The sequence below is a fragment of the Populus euphratica genome, unplaced genomic scaffold, assembly GCF_000495115.2.
Source record: "Populus euphratica unplaced genomic scaffold, PopEup_1.0 scaffold23.1, whole genome shotgun sequence".
Lineage (NCBI taxonomy): Eukaryota > Viridiplantae > Streptophyta > Magnoliopsida > Malpighiales > Salicaceae > Populus > Populus euphratica.
Window position 1 is genome coordinate 1,073,499 of NW_011499892.1, and position 7,440 is coordinate 1,080,938.

Below are 7,440 nucleotides of genomic sequence, written 5' to 3' on the forward strand. Positions count from 1 at the left end.
TTGATGTCCCAAGATTTTTCTTCACTATCCCCGCCTTTTTTTATTCTAACCAAACACTACCAGTAGAATAAAAGTGTTCTAACTAGAAAATCTAAGAAATTAAGGCTGCAAGAGGAAAGCTAGATTAAGTTAGTTTGACAATGGTATGCCTTGTAGTTGACTGTCCTCGCATTTGACAGGACAGAAACATCCTATGATGGTTGGTGCCTTGGGCATGAGGTGGTGCTAGAGTTATTGATTTCTATCATTGATGTTGCTTATGGTAAGTAATAATTAAAGACTGAAACAATAATAATTTATGAACCATAAAGGCTAAAGGGTAGAGGGAATTAATTAGTGCACGGGAGATTATTTGCTTCGAAAACAAAAACTTGAATTGTTTACAAGTCCGTACAGTCTTTAGCATATGCTTAAACAGGATAGTAATTGGCCGACGCATAGAAAAGTCCTAAGTCCTACATTTGCAGCATAATTTGTCTAATGCTACATGACAGAATTGTTATTATCGAGGCTTGCATTTTAAGCAAGCATCATGATTAATTGTAATTATTGAAAGAAAAGTTGGGGGACCGCTTGCCTTACATGACATTTGAAGGTAGGTTTAGTTTAGTGTTTAATTTCTACCAACTGGTTCTTCTCACTGGAAAAGCGAATCCTACACTTCTTAAATTTAAAGGGAAAGTTCATGACTGATGAGGTCTGGTTTCCTCTTCTCTTGAGGTCTCTTGTATCTGGCAATGTGAAGGGCTTGATGTTTAGCTGCAAACTTGGAATTAATGTCAAGTCGAGCCAAAAACATAACCTGCAAAACAAGCTCTCTCTAAATCTAGAGAGCCCTGTAATGCTCATGTCAGCTTAAAGAAGTTAATGGGAAGAACTTTCATGAAGAGAACAATTCAGTCTTTGTTTTCAAGAGTGAATGCACTTGTCGTTAGCAGATATCGAAAGGTTGAAGAGAGAACGTGCCCTTTGAGTACTACCATTTTCTAATATATCACACACAAGAGAAATGCATTTTTGATGACAACGTGCTCTCTGAGGACTTCCATTTTCTAATATATCACACACAAGAGAAATGCATTTTTGATGCCCTGATGACAGAGGACATGAGAGTTATTCTGTGTTGGGAGATCAGAGTATCCTACTTAGAATAGAAGATATAGGAGATATGTAAACATTAATTTTTCTATTGTGTAAACATTAATTTTTCTATCCTACTTAGAATAGAAGATATAGGAGATATGTAAACATTAATTTTTCTATTGTAATTATTCCTACTTGGAATAAAAAATCTGCAGAGTTTTATTCTTTTTATTGTAAACAGCCTATAACATAGCAATTTTCTTGTATAAATATGTCATACAGTGTCAATAATATAATCTCCATTGAATTCAATCTCTTCTTTATTTATTTACATGATAGTAGAGGTAGACTAAAACCCTACAGCTTCTCTATACCCTAATCTCTCATGTAGCACTCTTTTTTATTTAGCTATCATGATCAACAATGAAACACTACTATTGTCTTTTATCATTGATAAGAAAATTACCGATCTCGGCACACCAAACCTAAAAATTCCTATAAAATTCTTAACGACAAATCTCTCAAATCCATGCTTCACTCATCATTTAGATCATCCAGGTCTGGTCTTGATTTCCAAACCTTTAAATGGGGACAATTATTCAACTTGAAAAAGGACTATGACTCTAGCTTTAAATTTCAAGAATAAATTGTGTTTTGTCAAGTACTCAATCAAAATCCCTTTAGAGGAGACTGATCTTAAAAGTTATGTGGTTTGGTCTAGATGTAATGTTATGGTTCACTCATGGATAATCAACACTATCATTCTAGAGATCTCAGATAGTGTGATCTACCACTCTACAACTCAAGAAGTTTGGGAAGATCTTCATAACCGATTATCTCAACATAATGCACCTCATATCTTTGAGATTCAGCAAGATATTGATTGTCTTCGACAAGACCAACTCTCTATCTCATCCTATTATACAAAATTGAAGGGCATGTGGGATGAATTAGCCTCTTATAACAACACAGTCCATGCAGCACAACAAGATCAACAAAGATTGATGCAGTTTCTGATGGGGTTGTATGATTCTTATACTGCTCTTCGTGGACAAATTCTCTTAATTAATCCCCTTCTAACTGTTCATCAAACCTATTCCTCCATCTTTTAAGAAGAGAAGTAACGTCTCTTAAACTCAATGCATGCTATAAATGACTCTGTTGATAGTGCTGCCATGGTCATCCATAACAATAATGGCAAGACCACCCCATTAACAAGCACATGAAGATTTGAATGTTCTTATCAATCATATGGGACGCAGGACTTTCGATCGCAACCAGAGACTTTTACACACACGTCTAACCAAGATAATGGCTCTAAAAGAGGATGCCCTTTTTTGTTCCCAATTATGGAGAACAAGGCCATTGGGTTCAAACATGTTATAATCTACACGGATATCCAGCTCGCCATCCCAAAACGAGACATAATTCAGGCTCAAAACATTTTGGCAACAACAACAAATCTGTAGCAAATCATATGTCAGAGGATTTTTCTAAAAAAAACGGCAAATTAGTGGTTGGCATCTCAAAGACTCAATTGAAGCAACTCTTATCACTTCTTAATGATGAAAATGAAGGACCTAGCTCCTAAGCATGTGTCGTAACAAAGCCAAGTTTGCCTAAAGTGACCTCTCGTAGTTGGATTAGTAATAGCGGGGCAACATATCATATTTCCTCTTCATCAAAGTTACTTTTACGTACAGATAAAAATTGTTCTTTGTCTTCAATTTTACTACTTAGCCGCCAAAAGGCCAAAATCATTGCTAAAAGATCATTGCCTTTGAATTCTGTTTATTATCTCCATAATGTGCTTTGTGTACCCACATTCAAAGTTGATTGATGTTAATAAGTCATTTGACAAAAGGACTAAATTGTTCAGTAACCTTTTTTCCTTATTAGTGTATTTTGTAGGATCTAGCTACAAGAAGGACGATTAGTTGTGCAAACAACATGACAGACTATACAACTTGGTGGCATTAGCACCGAAGAAATCTATGATCAAATCTACCTTGCTAAAAAACTTACTAGCTTGCAATGTTACCATCTCATCAACCGATCTTTGGCATAAATGTTTTGGCCATATATCACCTCATCGCCTAAATTTAATTGCCATGAATTTTTAAAATTTTTCCGTATAATTCCATGATGTGTGCCCTATTTGTTCTTTGGCTGCACAAAGTCACTTAACTTTTAGTCATAGTATTATTTCTTCTATAAAACCTTTCAAAAAAATTCATTGTGACGCTTGAGGTTGTTATCGACACCCTTCTATTTTTTGTGCTTATTACTTCTTTACTGTCGTTGATGATTATATATGTTTCATATGGATTTTCTTAATAATACATAAAAATAAAACACAATCACTTTAAAATGCTTTTTTAGCTACGTTCATACCCACTATGACTCTCACATTAAATTTTTTTGAATGATAATGGTGGTGATTTTCTCTCACTCCGTTTTTTTTTTAAGATATTGGTGTCATCTTTCAACATTCTTATGTTTACACACCCCAACAAAATGGGATTGTGGAACACAAACATCATCACATTTTATAGGTAGCTGATTAGTACTTAAAAGTGCATTTTTTATCAAGGTTTTATGTCATCATTTTGCACTTGAAGTATCAATAACTCCTTAACTAAATCATGTTTTATAATAATATATCTAATAATATAAGATACCTTTAATTTATGGTAAATGTTCATTTTAAATACAGGCCTATCACATAAATGAAAGGATTGATTGATAAATTTAAGAACTGAAATTAAAAGGACAAAGAGATGACCAAACTTAGAAAAGAGATGTCGGTGCAATCCAAACCGGAACACTATTTGGTAATTGGGTCATATCTAAAGTTGTAGATCTCAGATTTAGGTCTATTTTATATAGATAGAAAGGTAAGACATAGGTCTACAACTTTCATATGGAGCCCAAGATCTAAAAAGGTCATTTTCAAGTCCAAATTATAGCAACAACAAAGAAGTCCGAATCTGTCTTCCAGCCTGAGCACTATTCAGTATTTGGCCCATATCTGGAGTTCTAGAAGTCCAAATAAGTTGAATTTTTTACACAAAAAAAGATGAGACAATTTCCTACAACTTTCATGTTTTCAAGTGGCTCTAATTTTGACATTATCAATGACGTTTTTGGCAGACAAGAGAAGATAAAGATTGTCACCAAGTCAAGAGTTGGCCACCCACTCATCAATTAGTCATCAAATCAATAGTTCCCAATTTTGGCCTATAAAAGGAGGCATTTTCCATGCATTTAGGCATCTTGGTTTCCAAATCAAGATCATGCTCTTGCTTTCTCTTTTTGTATTTTTTGTAATGTTTATGCTTTGCTTTCATTAATATCAAGTTTATGCCTTTCATTTCCTTTTATTTACTTAGTTAACTTTTATCTTATTTATGTTCTTATTTTGTTTATTTATTTTTCTTTCTTTCATTATGTCTAGCTAAGTTTATTATGTCAAGGTGACAAGGTTACACTAATGGTGTAAGAATAAATATAGTGTAAACTTAATATGGACTTTAATGTTTGATACTAACATGTTTTGTATTTGTTATCTTATTTACTCTTTAATACTTTGCTTGTTAAATGACTAATCTTGATTTATGTTGTATAACACTTTGTATAACAAATACTTGGCACTTTCATAGTTCATACTATATGGTATAACCGACACCTGAGCTATGACAAGAACTTGATTTGTTGTTAACATAAGTTATAATCATGAATGCTTGACGAGATTTACAAGTATTAGCATTAATCGAATAAGATGACTAATGTAATCATGTTAACAATATATAATCTGATTTGAACCTCTTTTGTGTGTGGTTTCCAATTGAATAATAAGAGTTTATACTATACTTGTTTGACATACCATTAGTGGATCCTCTAACCTTGACATTTGTTAATATCATCGTTTAATCCTTACATTAATATTTCATCTCTAAGTTCTCATCTTCTTCTTCTTCTTCTCTTTCTTTATTATTATTACTATTACTATTATTATTATTATTGTTGTTGTTTTTGTTGTTGTTGTTGTTGTTGTTGTTGTTGTTATTGTTATTGTTGTTGTTGTTGTTGTTATTGTTACTATTGTTGTTATTGCTATTGTTGTTGTTTATAATTTGTATAATTAACCCCTCTGTGGTTCGACCTCGGTCTTGCCGGGTTATTTATTACTTCGACACTCCTGCACTTGGGAGAAAATATCAATCTTTTCGTCGTGTCAGTAGCCCGAGCTTTAAATTTTCACACTCACCGTCCCATTCACTTTTGAGAAAAATGTGCACTTAATACAATACACATCATCAATTGACTCCCTTCTTCCACCTTTCTTTCAAAACTCCTTTCAAACTTCTCTACTCAAAACCACCTTTTTTTTTTTCATATTTGTGTCTTTGGTTGTTTAGCCTATGCTACCAATATTCATTTTTCTCACAAGTTTGACAATCATTCTATACCCTTATTTTTTATCAGATATCCCATCGGTCAAAAGGCATATAAATTATTCAATTTATTAACTAAAAAAATTTTCACCAGTCATGATATGTGATTTCATGAAAATATTTTTCCATATGCTTCTGTCCAATCCATATTGACCTTCTCTCTTTCACACATACCTTCCGATCTTATTCCCTTTATATCCTAGGAAACCAATTCCTTTAATTTTGGTTCATCCACCTTACATCCATGCATATCCCATCCCATCACATACCAATTCCAGTTTTCCTTCACCTTCACATTTTTCCCCTGTTCCTATTGATTCACCACTTCTCTCCTCACCTTTATTTGCCCTAAATCCATCATCTCCCTAACCTCTGTCCACTCTCCACACATATACACATCGTTCTAAACCTTTCACCCCATATGTGCCACTTACCAACCCAATTGATCATCAAAACCTATCCCCACTCTCCGTCTCTGCTCCTCCTTCCCTACTACCTGATCAACCTCCCTTACACCCCCACCCTTCCCTATCCAATCAGCCTCCCTAACCCACCCCTGATGCCACTATGCTTCTTCACTCCAGCCAACACATAGGCCCACCAACCAAGCTTTATGATTACTTATGCTCCAACATTTACTCCTATTAATTGGCCTTCTTACTACCAGGTCTGACCAAAGGTACACGTTACCCACTAACTAATTTTGTTTTCTATCATCGTTATACCCTGCACATCAATCTTTTATTGTTTAGCTCCATATTATCACAGAACCCCAATCTTATTTTGAAGATAATGCTCACCCTGAATGGCAGGAAGTTATACATATTGAATTGCAGGCTCTTCAAGAAAATGGTACTTGGTCTCTCACGCCACTCCCAACTGGCAAGACACTAATTGATTGTAGATGGGTGTATACAATTAAACAACATTCTGATGGTTCTATTAAGCGATACAAAGCACGCTTAGTTGTCAAGGGGTTCACACAATTGGAAGGTATGGACTTTCATGATACCTTCTCTCCCACTACTCAGATCATTTTTGTTCGCTGCTTACTTGCCATAGTCGCATCTTATGGCTGATCTCTCTATCAAATGGATGTCCACAATGCTTTTCTCCATGGTGACTTAGCTGAAGAAATATACTTATCCCCACTGTCAGGGCTTCGGTGACAAGGGGAGAGCTATCTTGTTTGTCGCCTTCATAAGTCATTATACAGGCTGAAACAAGCATCTCGCTAATGGTTTACAAAAAATTTAGAAGCTATTTGCTCTCCTGGCTATATATAATTTCGTGTTGATTATTCCCTATTCACTAGCAAAAAAGGTGAGTTCTTTACTACTCTTTTAATATATGTTAACGATTTTCTAATCACTGGGAATGATCCTGTTAGAATTGTTGCAACTAAACAGTTTCTACATAACCATTTTCATCTCAAAGACCTTAGCATTTTAAAATATTTTCTTGAAATTGAGGTTTCGACTTCCAAAAATATAATTTTTATTTCCCAATGTAAGTATGTATTAGAAATCATTGCGGATGCAGGTTTGCTTGGTGTTGCCCCGATTAATACTCTTATAGAACGAGGGTTGAAATTATCATACAAAGGCACCTTGCTATAAAAACCGAACAAATACAAAAGACTAGTTAACAGATTAATTTACTTGATTGTTTTGATGCCAGACATAACTTATGCAGTATATGTCCTAAGTATATTGATATAAGAACCACGAAAACTTCATATGGAGGCAACTCTTCGAGTTGTTTGGTATCTAAAAAAGGCACATAGCCAAGGATTATTCTTCTCCTCAAATAGTCACTTCAAGTTGAGGGCTTATTATGACTTAGATTGGGTAGGATGCCCACTCACTAGAAGATTCATAACGAGTGATTGTTTTTTTCT